The sequence below is a fragment of the Cupressus sempervirens genome, chromosome 6 (assembly GCF_028749045.1).
Source record: "Cupressus sempervirens isolate cs-2001-9-10 chromosome 6, ASM2874904v1, whole genome shotgun sequence".
Lineage (NCBI taxonomy): Eukaryota > Viridiplantae > Streptophyta > Pinopsida > Cupressales > Cupressaceae > Cupressus > Cupressus sempervirens.
In genome coordinates, this window is record NC_143123.1 from 436,175,539 (window position 1) to 436,194,583 (window position 19,045).

Below are 19,045 nucleotides of genomic sequence, written 5' to 3' on the forward strand. Positions count from 1 at the left end.
TCATACATGAAAGAAAATAGAAATATGTAATGTGCATCCTATATACACCAATTTCTTTTGCACTCCCTTTCTCTTTTTAATGTTATAGTATTGAGGCATATTTTCAAACAGTTTGCTTGCAATATTGAATGCTCAGTTTCATGTTTGCAAAGATGATGATGTTTGTTCATTTTTTTTTAGAGAATGATTTGAATTTAAAATTGTTATCACAGTTCCTTGTAAGTTTGCCACTTTTCTCAAACAATGGAAACTTCAACACATACAATTTGAAAGATTATAAATGATTAACAGATTGCTGATTGTATAGTAGTAAGACTGGAAATGATGTTAGTTGTTTTAGGTTGGAAATTTTTTAATAAGCATATAAAAAAGACAAAACAAATTGATTGCTCTTCGATGTACCCATCCCACAGAAATGTTAACATTGACTAGCAGCTGGAGGAATGTTGTTGCAGTCTGAATTTACCTCTAGCTTTTTTTTTAAAAAGACTTGAGTAGCCTCTTCCTTAATTGTTGTTGCTTTCCTAACCTCGACATCCATCCATTATTTCATTAAACCTGCCCTTTTCTACCTTCAAATTCCAAATCTCTGTCTTTCTTCTTCATGCTAGCAAGGAGGGAAGTAAATTCCCACATCCTAACAAAAGTTAGGGTACAATCTGGGTATGTCAATGCAAGACATAGATTATATATATATATATATATATATATATATATATATATATATATATATATATATATATATATATATATATATATATATATATATATATATATATATATATGAAGCCTAAAAATTCTATATCCATAAAAAGCTAGAACCATATTAATCTTTTTAAACTATATTAATAAAATACTGTGTAATTATTCATATTAAAATGGTAATGTAACCTTAAAACAAAATTTAGTGCCATGAATCCTAAGGTTGAATAAAGATGGTAGAATGAAGAGTTTAGCTTGAAGCTTTGAGCTGGATATATTGACCATATATATGGCATATATATAATATACACTTAGGGTCCTTAGTCTTGTCAAATTAGGGCCTACACTTGACATACTAGGGATAGGGTCTTCGGTATTAATGAAGCCCTCTAATTCAGCAAATTTATAGAATATTGACAAAAAATTCACAGTTTGATCTACTTTGTATTATGCTATAACTTATTCACCTAAATATTACCATAAATTCTTAAACTTTGATAAAGTTATTATCATATTCTAAATAAATACTATTGTTGATGTCAAGGGTAGTTCAAACACAAGAAGTTCATGATCAGGACATTTAACAAATGCGTTAAAACAAACTCTCTACATTGCATCCACAATAGTTTAACATTTTCAACTAGTTATCCAAAATATAAACAAGGGAAACAATCTCATGAGTAGGACAATTCTAATCAAAGATTTTAAATAGACCTCGGCTATAAACACAATTCACCTCAACAACTAAGCTAACATCAAGAGGAAAAAAAAGAGACATATAGCTATAGAACCTAGTTCACTCACAAGCAAGTGTGTGCCCTCATCAGAAATCTTGTCAGTATTCTTCCCCAAAGATGGAGATGAATCTTTGATCAACCATTTCTATTAGAATGATATTGTAGTATTTACCCATAATGGTCATTTAAGTTACCTAATGCATAGTTCGTAATATCATTATTGACAACTATTGCTGAGGGCAAAAAAAAAAGGGTAAATATATAAAGGGAACAAAATGATCAAATATCAAACATTGTAGGTAGCAACACATAAATCCCATATCACATTTGCATTGTATGTTATGGGCAGCAGTAGTTGTGGATCATTTTAGACCTATGACATGCAAAGTGTCCATATTATGTTAGTTTGAGCTTCTCTTGGTTTCAAGAATACTATAATATTCTCTACTTAACAAGGCCAACCACATGAAGGTGGAAGCTCATCTGGCCTCACCCCCCTCCCCCTAACATTAATCTAAAGTACCCATTATCATCTAATTAAAAACTTCATTCATTCATTCATCCATTTATGAACTATAACATTCAATCAATACAATCACATAACATTCATTAATATGATATAAAATTCATTAATACACAATACTAATCAAAAATTTATTAACACATAACAATATTCATTAACATAAAATAAAAATCTCTATTAATACGCATCATTCATACATAATTTCTTTAAAAAAAGTTCTTTCATTATCCAACAAGGTTTATCAAAGAAGATTTCTAAAACATCATTTTAGACCAATTTACCTATGAGATATCATTTGGTGCACTAGATTCTTGGGCAAGGCTTACAAATTCTTCACATAGGCATGCAACCACAACTTTATAGCCTTCCTTCAAGGAAATTTTTCTATCTTCATCTGTGACCTCCACATTGAAATCTGTGCCCTATGTTTTTTACTTGATAAGGTCAATTTTCCACATATGGTTTCATTAAAAAAAACTGTTTACAACATTATATTTATAAAAAAAAATTCATTGTTCTACTTACAAGTCGAGACTGGAGATTCATATAGCCACCAGAGCCAAGTTTATGTTGGCCAACCTTTTCTACTCTCGCTTTTGTAGCCACAGATGTGTCTTGCAATCTATGAATAATTTCAAACATCTTAGATTATATATCTACAAATATCAATAATTAGTGCATGATTAGAATGTACTTAATACTATAATGACATACCTCTTTTTGCCCTGTGCTACTTCATTATCTCTATCTTCACATAACCTTTTCTCCTTTGCATCTTCTATTATTTCATTCCACTCCATTGGTGGAATCATAGGATGACGGTCGTACTTTGGGTTATCCTTAAGAGCCCTTCTATATTTATTCCTCACAGTCTTTATATATTTTGCTGCTCTTTTTAGAAGTAGGCCAGTGTCAAAAATGTTTTTCCCAAATTTCTCCTCAATAGATGCAATCAGCTAATTTTTTAATTCCACAACTTGTAAATTCCACCTTTTTAAAAACAAATAGATTGCTAGATCAATAACTTCAATATATTACAATAAATAGAAGAAAAGAAAAATTATGTAGCAATGATATGAAACTACGTACTTTTTACGTATGGTGGTTCCAAATAGTCTTAATGTCATATGAAAAAGATGTTCAAAGAAGCATTATTACCTACAAAAACATAAAGGATTTATCAGTCCAAATGAGTAATGTAAAAGTAAACTAAATTTACACTTTAAATAATATCAATTTTAAAGCACCTGGAATCTTTCGTTCTTTTAATGAAAACATAGTTTTCTTATTCAGCAACAATGTCCCTTCATACAAACTAGTACTAATCATTGAAACTGCTCCAGGAAATGGATCAACTTCAGTAGTACTGGTCTCTGTTGGTCTATCAACTAAAACATCATAACAATTAAATGACAATTTTTGTACTACTCTCTGTTGGTCTACCTCCCTGCCTATGTACTAGTCCCCCATGGGTGCAGAGCAACTGTAGGCAAGCCACTCTCACCATTTGAACCTAGAGGCAGAATCAAACTCAAGACCATGAGGGTGACCCACAACTTCAAGCCTATCTGTCTACCATGTGTACTAGGGGTCGCCACCTACAAGTTCTCATTTATTATGAAGAAAGTTAACAGACTGCTTCCATAAATATTCTTGATTCATATGGAAGGCAAAATACTTTGAGGAGGCCATCTTACTGCAATAGTTGTTTGTTAGGTAAGAAATAATTATAGTTTGAGACAAAAGAATTTGAAACAAGAACAAGGGAGAGTTGGTAGTATTTTTGTCAAAGAGTCTCATGAAAATGCCAAGAATCCTAATGATGTCAAAATGATGGAAGTGAAAGACAAAAAATGTATGCAATCAAATAATGTCAAATCAAAATAGAAAATTGCTCCTGGAATAAGAGGCAATCCTGTGAATAACACTATATTTGCAAGAATAATGCAGGTGCACATATGTTAAATTCACATTAGAATGGTTAGGATTTTATTTGTGATCTTGATAGTAATTTTTAACAATGGAGTTCAAGAGATTGGACTACTCATTCTCTATTTAGTATGCACTATTCTCAAGAACTAGTCAAGTTATTTATCAAGGAAGCTTATGAAAAGTCCATTTCTTGTTAAATGTTCAAAGAATGACTGTTGAGTGACCTTAATATTTAATTGCTTTTGTGTTTGCTAACTATAGAAAGGGTGATTATCAATACTAGCACACGTTCTCAGAGGGTCGAGAAGAACAATATGATAAGAATATGTTTGAAATGAGCTAGATACATATTTGAAACATTGATAAAAGTAACTAACAACTGTTTGGTATTATGCTAGTGTTTAGGAAATGTATAAAAAAGTATATTTACAAACTATGTTGTAGGATGGTATGTTCACTTGATTATGCAGTTGTAATTAATATGGATGACTGAAGGAAATCATAAATTAGAAAGTATAAAAAGAGCTCCTTGTCTTCCAACTGTGCATACCTTATCCAACAAGCCCATGCCGAAGCCTCACTTTTCTTATGTTGAATAATGATCTTTGATGGCTCATGAATGCTTAACTAGGTCAGTAAGAGTCGTGTGCCCTGAAAATGCAAAATTTATCCTTTAAGAAAAAGTACCCACTTTTCAATATCGCTTGGTAAACCCTATAATAATCAATTTACAAACACCCATTAATTTATGCTCTATTCAACTACTATTCTACACTGCTACTTCCAATTTGGGAAAACAATTTTTTTTGTTTGCATCTGATTCAAGAACTTATTGACCGGATCAACTTTATGAATTATGTTTATACTCTTTGAACTATCTTGAAGCAACTTATCTAGCTTTATATACAATATTGGAAGAGTTTATGTCAAATCTTCTTTAAGCTAAATAGATTTCTTCCAAACAAGAAATTTGCCCATTAAATGGATGATGAAAACATAACAACTATACTATTTTACCTTTTAATAAAAGCAGAAGCAGATGCAATACTCCTATATGTGGATAGGCAAGGGCCTCTATATGTGAAAAGAATGCCCAATGGCCTAATTCATTCTCATTCAGAAGAAAATGTACTATAGCTTAAGGACCAGTTATCCTAATCTCATGTGTGTTTGTTAATGAGAATGAGAAACAAGTATCTGATGCAAGCTATAGTCAACCACCCGAATGGTATCCACTCTCACCAATCAGTCATAGTTGGTATTTAAAGAATGGTTCCACACTGGGCCAAGTCGACATAGGGCACCTGTAAGAAAATTTGTTCATGGGCAAACCCTATCAGAAATGCCAATCTGATATCTGCACTCACCAAAGTTCAAAAAATGCGAGCGAAAAAGACACACAATTTCATCCTTCCTTCCCAACCATATCCAAGTTCAAAAAATGTAGGAAAACATATTTGGCATGCAATCACCAAAGTTCAAAAAATGTGGGCAAATATTTGGCATTTCTAGTCTTTGCATCAACTTTGTGTAATTTGATGTTGGTCAAAATTTTGAACAAAGGGGGGAAATTTTTTTTTTTTGTGACCCACGCAGGAATGAAAACAAATTGGTCAAAAATTTTGGTAGAAAGATGGACGCAAATGTACTAGTGCCTATTGTAAATTACGAAGTTTTCTAAGGGCCCACAATATGGAATCCCCTATAAGTCCCATGTGTTTGAAAGGGAAAATCAAAAGTTGTTCTTCCAATGGAAAAACATTAAATATTCTTGAAATAGGACAGATTCAAGAGGTGCTTAACTCAAAAATATAGAAATTGGAACCATTATACAATCAATTAGCCTATGATCTCTACCTATTATTCAACTCCCACGATGTGTTGAAAAAGTGAGAGATAGTTGAAAACATTTCATATATACTATATAGATGTGCAAATATTATATGACAACACAACAACATTAAATGATAAAAATAAGATAATTGATGTTGAAAATTTATTGATGATGAGGAAATAAGTTGGATTGGCAAAGTTGGGTTTACTCTCAAACTTAATCATGAGGTTACAACCTAGGAGAGGAAGAGAATACAATATGAAAAATTATGAGATAAATGGAAAAATATAAATTCATTTGAACTCCCACAAAAGAACACTTGTAAGCCAAATAGCATTTTTCTTGGAGGTGACCTACAAATCCACCTTTAGCTTCAGCTAGAAATTTAAAAAGATTAATAAACAAAAATAGCTTTCACCTTCCCTCTAGCTATTGAAAAGCTCAAATAATACTAAGAGATAATGATGCTTAGGTTAAACTTATAACTTAGCCAAGCTACATATTTTTCTTGCACTAAGGGAAGGGATGGAAAAGATACAAGTGAGACCTTTGAGGATTTCACAAACAAGTGAGTAACTTGTTTATTGTTCCACTCCAAGTACTTTGAAGGTTTTTCTCATCATTACTTTTATTGATTTAGGGAGATAATATTTGCCAGAGATGGGGATAGCAAGAAAAGCTCTAGTGAAGGAGACAAAAAGCCATCCACTTCTTCCTTCATTCCTACTCCTTTTTCCTCTTTATTCCATTCACTTTGTGATTTTATGTATGATTATTTGTTGCGTATTGGTCCATTGTGTTGTTTTCTATGTTATTTTGACAAAGCTTGATTGAGTAGTGTCAGAAATTGTCCCTTAACAATTTCACACTTAGTTTAGGCTCACTTTAGTGGTTGTGCCTAATTTTATACAACTTTGGGACCATTTGCATAATCTTGGTGCATTCTATAATTTCTATTTTCTAAAATAGTTTTTAATAAAAAATAAATAAAATTTAAATATAAAAATTAATAAATAATAAAATATAAAATAAAATAATTACAAGTTAATTAAGTTAAATAAAAGGTCAAGAGATGTGAAATGAAGAAATGTTACTCCCTCGGCATTTGATATAGATTTGAGGAGAGTTCATTTGAAAGGGTGAGAGAGAGGAAGGAAGAAAGAGGAAGGAATGAAGAAGAAAGGAACATAGATAAATAAAATAGGGAAGTGACTCTTTCAAAGGGTTGGAACTCTTTGAAAGGGTTGTGACTCTTTTAAAGGGTAGAAATGTTGAAGGGTTGTAACTCTTTCAAAGGGTGACAATTGTGACAGGTTGTAACTATTGAAAAGGGATAGACATGATGAAGAGGTGTGAATTTCCCCCAAATTGGAAGATATAAAGGGTAGACGATTTTATTGAAGAAGAACATCCAATCGAGATCACTTTGGGGAATAATATATTATTCTCAAAGGCAACAAAGGAAAGTGGTGACTTAATCCTTATGAAAGGTGGTAACCCTTCCAACAATAAAGTAAAAAAGAGGATCAGTACAGTACTCATTAAAAGGTGGATTAGAGTGGAAGGTGTAAGAAAATCATCCAACAATTAATACATTCAGTCGTTCCTTGCTAAGAATCATGGGAACAATTGAAGAATATATCATAAGGAATCATTGACGAAGAATCAAACATAATAATAAGTCAGAAGCAGTTACAGGAATTAAACAATAAGATAAAATTGAGATTAGGCATATGAAAGCAATAGACCCCTGGGTTTTTCACAACTGTTATTACCAACATCTTTTAATTTAGCAATTTCTCTTTGGTATTTATCATTGCCTATGTGTTATTTTTCAATCAATTATATTTATAATTATTTGATATAGAATGTATATTCAATTATATATTTGTGAACTTTCATCATTATAGAACAATGTGTAAGAGAAAGAGGAATCATGAGGAATGCCATCTACGTAGGGACCCTAGGTGAATGATCGACCATGTTGCTAGCCACCTAGGCCAAAGCTCCATTCTTAAGCATAGATAGAATAATCAAGGTATTGAAGATCAATAGCTGCACGAGCTATCTAATATACCTGTGAGGCAACATATTGAAGAGTGATTATCATTGGTGTATCTTATATGTCATTACTAGCAAAGAGAATGTCCTCAAAAATGCTAAGTTTGCTAGGGGTTCTAGTTTTTTCCAACCTCCAATTTGATCCACTTCCCTCAAAAATCTTCATAGTATGATCAATCCTCTCTAACGATAGGTTTATGATAATTGTTTCAAACATATTCTTGCTAATGCTCACACTTGAGAGAGCATCATGTTCGTTACCCAACTGACGAAGAGCAGTTGTGGTGTGGTAGTAAGCTTTTCCAATGAAGATTGCATCATCCCCATGAGCAGTATAGTAATATTGATATCATTAAATCTTCAGTCAGTTCTATGATCATCTTATCATCTGTCAACTTGAATAACTCAGATTTTGTGTTATTGGTAGAAGTTTGTGACTGCTCTTCTTTCATATCCTTTATATCTCTGTGTGCCCCCATCATTTCATAATCTATGATAGAGTGTTAAATCTTATTCAATACCTGGGTGAATAGATGACTTCATATCTTAAAGTGTTATATCACAACCTCCATCATCCAATGACTATCTTATATGTGACTCTTGATTTGAGTCAAAGTGTAATATTTTGATACTTTTCCAGTAATCAATCATTTTCTATTGGACCCTCACCAATATTTAGTTGATATATAGTCAAAATACTTCCATTGAAGACTTATTGGTTTCCTTTCCACTCACTGCCTTCCTCAAATGGGATGTTAGCATACTCTACTACTGCAATGTCCCCTATTGAGACTTTTACTAACTTACTCTACTATTCAAAACTAGGGTTTAGATCCCACTAAAATATAATGATATAAAAATTTCCTTACTAGAAGAGTGCTAATTCCTAATGATCAACTTTCATCATTATGCATTTAAATTACATTAAGGAATAATTGATTATTCATAATACATTTTCAACCATTCAATTCCTTGTTGCACTCTCCATCACTAACCTTGAGAAAGATGGGCAATTACTTATCTGTGGGCCTTGGAAACCATTTTTGAGTAGGCTCCCTCAAAGGATTTTTGGCACATATATCTAATACTTATCATGAGGTTGCCTCCTCAAGGATTAATTGCTTGGCTATCTTAGGGACTGGAGGGAAGAGAATTTCTAATGAGGAACAGGTAGGTGATAATTGGACAAACCTTGTGGTATGCTATTGGGTTTAGTTTGAAGTGGAAATGGTAAAATTCAACCAATTGGGTTTAGCATGGGATGAACCTAATCCCCTTCCAAAGTATATACTAGTTCCAAGACCAAGCGAAGGAATGGGACCCATAGTGTAGTGCACAATGCACTAACAATCCCTCCTTTAGGATGCACATGGGCGTGGAATGATTGCCCATTATATTTGAACTAGTCACTATTGTCTTGTGATTCACATGTGAGTAGGTCACTATAGTCTTTGTGATGTATGTTGGAGCTACTTACTATGTATGTGATGTATGGAAAGCTAGTTAACTTGTGTGTATGAGAAATTTTTTGTATATGAGATAGGTGCTCATTATAATCATGATGTGTGTGATTTGTGATATGGGGTTGAGGTTGTTTAGAGAAACTGTCAAATGACTATTGAAAACTAGAACACTAAGGAGGGCTATAATTACCTATTTACAAAATAGCTAATACCAAAGACGAACATGTATTCAAAATAAGGATTGTTTGTATGGTGGCTTGTGGACTACACCACCATCTATTATCATATGGGAGTTATGGTAGGAGAGAAATATATGCATTGAAAAAAATAAAAGGATAGGATAGGAAAAACTTACCAACAATATGGAGGCTGTCATTATCAAGATTGTGAATAATAAAATATTGAATATGAAAAAAGTGATAAAAAAGATGAATTATTGGGATGAGAAGATGAGAGATAGATGGATTTGGGTTTTGTGATTCTTTGGTATGTTAGTTTGAGCTTCACTTGGTTTCAAGAATACTATAATATTCTCTACTTAACAAGGTCAACCACATGAAGGCAGAAACTCATTTGGCCTCACCCCCTCCCCCTAACATCAATCTAAATTACTCATTATTATCTATTTACATACTTCATTCATTCATTCCTCCATTTATGAACTATAACATTCAATCAGTAAAATCACATAACATTCATTAATATGATATATAATTTATTAATACACAATACTAATCAAGACTTCGTTAACACATAACAATATTCATTAACATAAAATAAAAATCAATATTAATATGCAACATGCATAGATAATTACTTAAAACAAAGTTTTTTCATCATCCAACAAGGTTTATCAAAGACCATTTTAAAAACATCATTCTTTTTTTCTTAGCTCTATTAAGAAAAAGGCTGATAGGAGCATCAATATCTTCCTTATTTTTCTCCTCTTGTGGCACATGTAATGTCAAATTATGATGGCTCCTCCTCTTTGAAGGAGTAGGAGGTTGCTACACTAAAGGGGGCTCTATTGCAAGAACAAGTAAATGGGTTAAATTGGCATACTCTTTTTCTTTTTTTAATTATTACAAGTATATAACTAAGTAGTAGTACAACATAACATGCATTTTTCTTACCTAAAAATGCGACATCATGTACATTAACATTTTGATCCACTGCCACGTCAACATGCTGAACACTTGGAACATGCTCCATTCCTTCACCATGATGTTCAACATGCTCTAAAATATTCAAAAAAAGGATACACATCAAATTGCAATTGAAGATATTGAATCGTATTCATAATTGAATAATTAATTTTCAAGAGAAAATTAATACCTCCACCACTCTAATGTACATCATGGCCTTCAGTATGAGCAGGTTCTATGATAGGATATGAAGGCTACAGTAAAATTTTATGCGCATTGTTATGCATCAATTTATGTTCAAAACTAGCACCAAAAAAGAATTTTCTCAACTATTCAATTTCATTTACTTCTCATCTAACCAATTTATCTATGTCTCATTTGGTGCACCAAATTCTTTGGTAAGGATTTCAGATTCTTGGCATAGGTTTGTAGCCACGACTTTATAGCCTTCCTTCAAGGCAATTTTTCTATCTTCATCTGTGAGCTCCACATTGAATTCTATGCCCTGTATTTTTTGCTTAACATCATCAGTTATTCATGTATGGTTTCATTAAATAAATTTTTTTACAACATTATATAATATATATATATATATATGAAATTTCACTGTTGTTACTTACAAGTCGAGACTGAAGATTCTTATAGCCACTAGAGCCAAGTTTGTGCTGGCCAACTTTTTTTAGTCTCACTTTTGTAACCATAGATGTATCCTGTAGTCTATTAACAATTTCAAATATGTTAGATTATATATTTACAAAGATCACTAATAAGTGAAGGATTACAATGTACTTATTACTATCATTAGATACCTTCTTTTTCCCTGTGCTGGTTCATTTACTCTATTTTTACATAGCCTTTTCTCCTTTACATCTTCTATTATTTCATTCCACTCCATTGGTGGAATCATAGGAGGATGCTTGTACTTTGGGTTCTCCATAAGACCCCTTCTATATTGATCCCTCATAGCCTTTATATGCCTTGATATTCTTTTCAGAAGTAGGCTTGTGTCAAAAATGTTTTTTTCCAAATAAGTCCTCAAAATATGTAATCAGCTGATTTTTTAATTTAGAAGCCTGCAAATTCCAACTTTTTAAAAGTAATTTTGTTTTTAGATCAATAAATTTAATATAATACAATAAATGAAAGAAAATAAAAATTATGTAGCAATGATATGAAACTACGCACCTTTTACATATGGTGGGTTCAAATAGCCTCAATATCATATCAGAAAGATGGTCAAAGAAAACATTATTACCTAAAAAAACGTAAAGAGATTATCAATCCAAAATGAGTTATGTATAAGTAAACTAAATTTACACTTTGAGTAATAACAATTTTAAAGCACCTAGAAGCTTTCATAATTTAAATAGAAACATAGTTTTCTTGTTCAACAACAATGTCCCTTCAAATGAACTAGTACTAGTCACATAGATTGCTCCAGGAAATGGATCAGCTTCAGTAGTACTATTCTATATTTCTCTATCAACTGAAGGTCTATCTATTAGTGCACAAAATAGGTACATGAGTACAAAATCCAGCCAACAAAAAAAAATGCATGGTTAGCACATTACACAATATAGAAATACAAGGTTTTACTAGTTGTACTAGGCATAGACAAGGATGTTTGTGTGTTGCTTGTTGCCGACAATGAACAGAGCAATATTAGACCATCGACCGAAAGAGGTGTTCACACTTCATCATGCGTTCAAGATTACAATATTGTTAGCAAAGACATTTGCAATGGATAAAGATGAAATGGGATACAAGCTAGAAGCATCCAAAAAAAAAGTTGTGTTATAATGTTAATGAAAATGAATAAAGAAACTATTACTTACATGAAGGTTGTGCACTACAACCCTCACCATGTTCACCATGTGATGTCATAGTTATCACATATCTCTGTACAATAATACATAATATTTTAGATCATGATCCATAAGATACTATAAAATATTAACATCTATTAAACTTCTATTATTACTTTAGATTAATTACTGCTTACTTTCAAAGATTGGACCCTACGGTCCAATTCTTTTTTTAGTGCCTATTTCTCCTCACTTGTGTCATAGTCAATGATAATGTTAACAATTTCATCAATGTATCTTTGTTTGAGTTGTTGGTCCATGAACATAGGGTTAGCACTAAAGGTGATGTCATGTACAAATGATGCCCATATTTTAGATCGCATTTGATCTGGTATCCTTCTATATTTTCCCTATCATTTGTGACATTAATATTAGTAAAATTTTATCAAAATAACTCCAACTATAAAGAAAAGAACATAATAATAATAATAATAAAATTATATAACAATAAAAATGACAATAATTAATGTTTACCTCTGCTAAAGGTGACTAAGTTGTGCACCCTTGCTTGTGCATGGTGGTCTACCCATGTTGCCTTGTGAAAAAGATTACTAATTCTTAGAAATCAGCAGCAAAATGAAAGTATTTGACATGTAGTACTTAATGATTGTATCTGCACATATGGTTTTGAAAGAAAATTTTGGTGTAACTAATCTGTATATCTGCAAAATTCAAAATCAGTAAAATTTCATCAAAATAACTCCAAAGCCATAATTCAAAGAGCATAATAATACAACATTTTTTTGTATATAACAATAAAAATTACAATAATTAATGTTTACCTCCACTGAAGGTGTGTGAAATTGTGCACCTCCGCCTGTACGTGGTGGTCTAGCCGTGTTGCCCTGTGAAAAAGACTAGTATTTCTTAGAAATTAGCAGCAAAATGAAAGTATTTGACATGTTGTGTTTAATGTTTGCATCTACACATATGGTTTTGAAAGAAAATAACAATACAACATTTTTTTCTATATAATTTGGACAATTACAATAATTAAGGTTTACCTTTGTTAAAGAAGGTGTGCAAGATGGTGCATCCCTGCCCGTGCGACATGGTTGTCTATCCATGTCACCCTGTAAAAAAGAATTAGTAGCAAAATAAATTAATAGACTTACCAAAAAAAATATTAATAATAAAGTAGATTGTATATTTAAATCATTTAACTTAAGTTAGCCAAAAATTTGGTGTAACTAATGTGTATATGTATAAAAAATATTTGACATGTTCTACTTAATGTTAATATCTACACATATGGTTTTGAAAGAAATATTTGGTTGTACATGACCCCTTAATAGTTGAAATTGATTGTACTTAGGTAGACATTTCATTGATCATCATCTTCATCCATGTCATCATCATCATCATCATACTTGTCACTTTGATCATTGTCATCACCACTACCATCTTTATCACCATCATCATCATCTTCATCACCATCATCATCATGACCATCATCGCCATGATCATCACCATCTTCATCAACATGATCATGATTTTCATCATCATCATCACCATTTTCGTCAACATGACAAAAATCATCACCATATTCTTCTTCATCATTGGGTAACAATCTTTTGTGATTATGATTTTCTTTGTCTTTTGCTTCTTCAGTATCTTCTTCCATCACATTATACTTTACCACCCTTCCTCTTGGATTGTGTCTAACAACAAATGACCAACCTGGTTTATGTGGAACACCCAAGTAAAACACTTGCTCGTATTGGCTTGGGAGAACATAGGGCTCATCTCTGACTAGCTCAAATGACCTTGTATTAATCATTGTAAATTCACTATCATGTTCAATGACAGTTCTATCAGGATCATTTTGATTAAGTCGTAGCCTGAACCATTTGATGAAAAATAGAACTATTTGAATGAATTAAAGTCACACTCAAGTATATCATCCAAAATGCCATAGTATCAATTTTTAGATTGTTGAGGATGTATGTCAATTCTAGACAAACTATTGGTGACCAAAAATACTGCATTTATCCCAGAATCACATGTTTTCTTTGTTTCATCTGACTTTTTTATGCAAAATTTACAGCCATGGTAGTACATAGCTTTGTGATGTTTGACCTAATTTTTTGAACATGTCAAGATTATTTACATTAATTTTTGAGTTGATATTAAACTTATGGCTTATGATTAGTAATCTTCTACATACTTTTGTATCTCTTAATCCATATACCAGATCAAGTACCATTGGCATAACATTGGGATCTCCATTATGATGAGCTTCTTTAACCAACGATGCAACACTATCCCATGTTAATGAGTGACCATTTTCTTGAGACTGTTCAATCCATACCGTCATCCAATCAAGATTATTTATAATATACAAATGTAGAGCATCCCACTCACGATCAACTATAAAGAAAACAATTAGACCAGTTAGAATCAACTTATATTGATGATGGATAAATTAATAAACTACAAAGAAAAAACTTATAATTACTTGTCAATCTCCTCAATCTACCTTTCCCTATCAAGTACTCTCCTTTGAATTTGTCATTAAAATTGAGATATCAAATGTGATCTACATGGATATTTGCTGCAAACTTTGGAAGATATTCACTGATGTAGACCATGGTCTAGTAAACCATATATCCCTCTTCCACAGAACCCTTAGGATGTACTCTTTTTTGAACCAAGCCCTTCATAAATTTCAAGTGCCTCTCAACCATCCACATTGACCTAGTTTGTATAGGTCCACACAATTCAATCTTCTCAACTTGATGTATGAGATAGTGTTCTTTAGCATTGAAAAAGGTTGAAGATAGACACTCTCTTTTCACACATAAGTTGTGGAATTTTTCTCTTCCAATAGTTTATATATTTTTTATCAATTTCTTTAGATGATAACCACCTCAAAGAGATTCAACACACAAGAACATATAAATGAGAATTTAGATAAAATTATATAAATCGAAGAAAAAAATACTTCTAACCTCATATATTTTCTAAGGTCATATATAACTTGTTTAATATTGTTCTCAAACTAGTGTGGGAGGGATAGAGGTAGGACGTACTGCAATCATTAAAAAATAATAATTTTAATATATTATTAAATAATACAATGGGTAGTACATTCAATTTTAGAAATATACTATAAATAGAGAATATGACTTACCTTGATGAAGGTATACCAATCATGTGTTTTCAACCTTGGCCCAAAATCACCTATCTTTGATAGAAGAGTGCTTATATTTGTAGCAAATCCTATTGAAAATTTTGTTTTTTATGACTTCTTTTAATGCATATCTTTTTTTCTTTGTTAATAACCAAGGAAGAGCACTTGTATTTATGCAGTCTCCATTTCTATTTGATTCAATGAAATCTTTTAGTGCATTGGATTCATAAATGTCAGTACAAATTTTGGCAATTTTTTCTCTATCATGCCTTCCAATATTTTCCATAGTGTCTATGTTACATTCTTTCTAATATGCATAGCATCAAACAAATGCATGATTGAGAGATTCTTGTAGTACAATAACCCACTAAATTGTGCAGGATAACTTTTTATTCCTCTAAGAAGTTGGTCATTGATGCCTTGATGACCTTCATGAGCATCAATTACATCATTAGTAAATAAGACAATATCAAAATATAAATTTTAAACTTCGGACAAAAAACTAGACATTACCTCGATGATTTAGTCGATCGTATTCCAATTTCCATAAATGAGGTGTCATTCTTTGTGGCCTTGATGATGTCTCTTTTTTCCCATTAAAAGGATATTTTTCATTAATTTTATACTTATGATTATTGTGGAGAAAGTGCCTAAACTCATCAAACACCTACTTTACTAAACTTCTTCAATGATGTGATTTCATCTTCAGACCACAAATTGGACATGTGAATTTTCCTTTTATCTAAAAACCTAAAAGATCATGTACAATTGTCATGTGCATCTTAAGCATACAATAAGTAATGTGTAAACACTATAATAGACAAAAAATATGTGATCTTAACAATATAACATACCACAAAAATGAGTAGCCCAGAGGCATCATGTATTGTCCATACATGCATTGCATCAAATTGAAATTGTCAATGTCCTATTGGTCTAGAGATGTCATACATAGTGATGTCATTCCATAACTTCAAGAACTCATCAATTAGGGCTCAATATGCATGTTCATATCTTTAACTTGGTACTTACCTAGTAATTGAATGAACATAAACATTACATAATTATTATGACCATTTTCATGCATTTTTTATAAATTATTTAGAAAACTATTAAATGCAAAAATTCCTGGCACAATCATTGACAACATTCTGTGCTCCCTCTTTATGGACATTCAAGGAGGAAAGTTATTTTTAATAACAAAAATAGGCCACACTGAGTAAACAGATCTCATATCTTGAAATGGATTGACATTGTCTGTTGCTAATGAAAGCTTCAAATTATGAGGTTCCTCTTTAAAGTGTGACCATGTTTCTTCTATTGCAAATTCATGTTGTTTATGATATAGAATGTGATCATTGGGACATGTATGTATTGCCTGATACTTCATTCCAATCTAATTTATAATGGTAGATAATTCTCAGTACCAATGAGGTAAAATGTTTGAAGGTGGTAATAAAAACTCACCTGTCAACCTACAATAACAAATATGCATTATTAATATAATAAATATTAATTGTATGCTAATATTGAAGATGAAAAAATTGCATACCTTAGCATACATGATATTTCTATATTGGATAAACCATTCATAACCTTTAAGTTCACCAACAACACTATAATCAAGAGAAGAGTTGTTTGGGAGCCTTCGTATAGGTCTCATGTACCTTCTTAAGTAAAGGTATATCAAGATTATCTTCATCACCATTATCAGATGCACTAGTGCCATCATTGTGAGCCTCTTCATCACTTTCTCCAATACCATCTTCTTCAAAAATACCCTCTGGCACATTATCATCTTCTTCCATGAGAGTGTTAACCTCAGCTTGGATATTCACACCTCCATGTTCCTCCAGTAGGAAATCCACATTTACCAATGGACAAAAATCATTGCCACCTTCAATGTGACCATCTTTCCTACAATGTGTCTACGCTGTTGTGATTAGAATTCTTCAATTCTTTAAGATTTTACACTTTTTGCAAGGACAATTACACTTATCAGCTTTTCTTTGGAAATGAGACCACAATGTAGCCATTGTCTCATTATTATTTTTTGGGTTCATGTTGTTAGGTGTGGTCTTTCTTCATAGGAAAATATATCTGCAAATAAATTGGACATGTTGTACTTAATGTTTATATCTGTACATATGGTTTTGAAAGAAAAATTTGATCTAACTAATGTGTATATTATTTGCAAAAAAATTGAATATGTACTTAATGTTTATATTTGCACATATATTTTTGAAAGAAAAATTTCATGTAACTAATGTGTTCTCTAATTGTAACAACACTTCTACATTATAATACAATTAAGTTTTTGCAATTTTGAGTGCAATTCCCTAGGTCTCCACTGATCCAGAACATAAAAAGATAGTAAATAGATAGATTAAAATGGTTTGAGCACAAATCAATGAGCTTTTTTACAAAGATTGTGTGAAGAAGTGGTCAAAGGTTTTTTAAAAGAGTGCTTAACTATGAATGTTGTTACATGTGTTTCATAAAGTTTTTAATTTCTTAATGCACTAAGACCACTTTAAAGGTACCAAAGAATAGTGTTTGGGGTGAAATTTTTTTTCATAGAGGTATATTTGGTGCAAATAGATCTTGAAGAACTTAGAAGGTAAAATAAAATGTTTCCAAAACTATGCATTCTACTTGGCATTTGCTAATAAAAATAGTTATAAGAAAGATCTCCTTTTCATTGTTATATAAAATTCTACATAAATATCCTTAGTATTTTGTCATTCTTCACTTTCCAATTTGGATCAAATAGATTGTTAAAGATGTGACTCCATGTAACATGAGTGTTGTTTGCAACCTCCATAATTTGAGTACACATTAAACTACCAAGCACTCTTTGCATGGAGACGAGACAAGATACTCAACATGGATTCTTTCCTTATTAATGATATTTTTTTAAATTTCTATGTGACCATAGGTGTGTACATAATTAATATAAGATGTTACAGATGCCAATGTGAACTCTAAGGCATACAAAATCAAAAGTAACAATCATATATGCTTAGGCAATTAATGATAACTAATAATTTAATAAACAAAATGTGGTGAGAAAAATTACCAATGCTACAAAACAAAGACCTATTTTTAACAACTAAAAGACTATAAGCCAAAAAAATTAAAATGAATACACAAAGGAAGTGCATCATAGGCAATGGAAACTAATGCAAAACAAAAACTTTAACATTGTTATCAATGCCCAATCATAATATGTATTCGTAGTGTTCCTACAATATACTCTATGATTGATAATGGATATGAATGTGAAAATTATTTCTAGATGACAGTCAATTTTTTTTTTAAATATCTAACAATCTAGGGTGAATTTTCTCAGATGGAACAAGCTGAACTTTCAAAATGTGCTCAAACAAAAGATAATTGTATATGCAATCTACTACAATTTCAACAACCTGCACAAAAGCACAACATCATCACATGGAAAGAAGCCAAATATACATGAGAATATACTATTAATAACATAATCTTATGTCTCTCTTAAGTAAGATAAATTTACTTGCCTTAGGAGACTCAAAACCAATGAAACTGTAGTGTCTTCTACTTATAACTTGTTAAAATATTGTTATATTATAACTTAACCACTCGAAATGTTCCCAACACCATAGGAGACCAGG